Below are 2,456 nucleotides of genomic sequence, written 5' to 3'. Positions count from 1 at the left end.
TGTGTGTGTGTGTGTGTGTGTGTGTGTGTGTGTGTGTGTGTGTGTGTGTGTGTGTGTGTGTATAAAGGGCTATTACTATAAGTAACACCTCGCGCTGTAATGGGACTCTGAAGTCGAACTACTTCCATAAATATACACAGGCACCGAAATCGAGAGAATGAACATAGAAGAAATTCCTTTTAAAAAATGGTTAGTCGCATATCATTCATGATTTCGTAGTCAGCAAGCATAATATGCTCTCCAATCATCGGTACGACATGACCAAAAAATACAAATATAAACATCTCTACATACCAAGCGAACAACAACGCATCCGGCAGAACATATGCAAATGTTCACACTTACATATCCATGAAAAAAGAGGCTTCTCATGTCCATCTCAGCCGCTCGTGTATAATCGGAACAATTCAGCACTGAATATATTCCGTTTTGATAAGCAGAATGGAGTAAGTGGAGCAAGAATACACATGAAAACTAGAAGTGTCACTGAAGAGCTCACAGATGCATGACGAAAGATTTCCGGACAAGGGACATGAGTTAAAATAATAAAATAAGAACAACCACATGGTTCTGGGTTCAGTCCCACTGCGTGGCTCCTTGAGCAGGTGTCTTCTACTATATCCTCGGGCCGACCAAAGCTTCGTGAGTGGATTTGGCAGACGGAAACTGAAAGAAGCCCGTCGTATGTATGTGTATATATATATATATATATATATATATATATATATATACATACATACATGCATACACATGTATGTGTGTGTGTGTATGTTTGCCCCCCTCCACCAATGCTTGACTGCTGGTGTTGGTTTGGTGTGTTTACGTCCCCGTAACGTAGAGGTTTAGCAAAACAGATTGATAGAATAAGTTCCGGATTTTTAAAAAATAAAGTACTGGGATCGATTCATTCGACTAAAAATCCTTCAAGGCAGTGCCCCAGCATGGCCGCAGCGTAACGACTGAAACAAGAAAAAGTGCAAGGAGAAACAGAAAGATTACAGTAATGTAGCATTAAGACAAGCTATTGTTGTCGCTGCTGCTGCTGTTGGTGATGGTAGTATTTGTTTTAATGTTCTCTCTTGTAGTGGTAGTGGTGGCGATCGTGATGGTGGTGGTGGTGGTGGTGATAGTGTTGTTGTTGCTGTAGCAGTAGCGGCAGTAGTGTTATTTTGTCGTTGTTGTTATTATTGTTTTCGTTGTTGTTGTGGTTGTTGCTCTTCAACCACCAAGACAGCCTTGGTTGAGCAAACTTATGACCTCCTGTTATGGCTAGAATGTCCGTTTAGATTTATAAGCTGGCCAATATTAGATTACTGGACTAGTTTAATCAATGAGCCCTTCTCTTTTTATTATGATAGGATGTGATTTGATAGAGACTTCGTTGCTATTTCTAGCAAATCTTTCGCGCGTTAGTAATGATTGTGGTTGTGATTGTGATGACGATTGGAATGGTTGAGTAATGATAATGGCGGTGCTGTGGTGAGGATGATTGTTTGTGATAATGATGCTGATTGTGGTGGTGGTAGTTGTGATAATGGTGGTGGTGGTGGTGGTAGAGGTGGTTGTTGTTGCTTTTGTTGTTGTTGTTGTGGTGGTGGTGGTGGTGGCAGTAGTGATAGTGGTGGTGCTGGTAGTAATCCTGGGTGTGATGCCGGTGGGGAAGTTTGCGGCTGCAATAATAGACGTTGGATAAGTTATGGGTCATTTACAAGTGATTGTTTTTCTTCTTTTCTATTTGCGTTGTTCATTCTTTCGTAAAAAACAACGGAAACAAAAAAGAGACAAACCATACACATAGGCGCACATACAGATACACATCCATGCATCAAGAATATAGGATTGATAATCCCTTGGAATTTCATTTAGGTTCGCGCCCCGCTTGTTTCCATCCAATCGGGCCGTAATCGGGGCGAAAAAAAGAACATGAATGTTTAACAGTAAAAACAACCACAGTGAGTACAATGAAATATAATAAAATACATTGCAAGGCAATACGCGACGAGACAGCAAACAACATAGAGCCGGGCGGGGCGTTCTATGAGGGTGTGGTGCCACAAGGACCAGAGTTTAAAAACAACAACATCAAAAACAAAAGACAACTAGAAGAACAAATAAAGACAACAACAATTACGGGAACAACAACAAAACATCATATGCTGGCCAATTGGGGATTATTGAGATAGTGTATTAACATTATATTGTATAATTGAATCACTGGCTGTTCTTTGTCAAGCTAGATCAAGAGTCATGTCCCTTGGGACATGAACATATATTAAGCTTTAAACCTTGTAATAATGGCAGCTTTTTTTTTATTTTACTTTTCTCCCCACCACCCTTTTCCGTTTGTATTTTTTTTTTGTTATTTTGACCCTTTACGAATGCTATTTTATTTCATTTTATAATTTTTTTTTTTTTGGATTACTTAGTGAGATGGTTGACTCGTTAGCCGGTTGGTA

Source organism: Octopus bimaculoides, chromosome 3 (genome assembly GCF_001194135.2).
Source record: "Octopus bimaculoides isolate UCB-OBI-ISO-001 chromosome 3, ASM119413v2, whole genome shotgun sequence".
NCBI lineage: Eukaryota > Metazoa > Mollusca > Cephalopoda > Octopoda > Octopodidae > Octopus > Octopus bimaculoides.
This window is presented reverse-complemented; position numbering follows the sequence as displayed.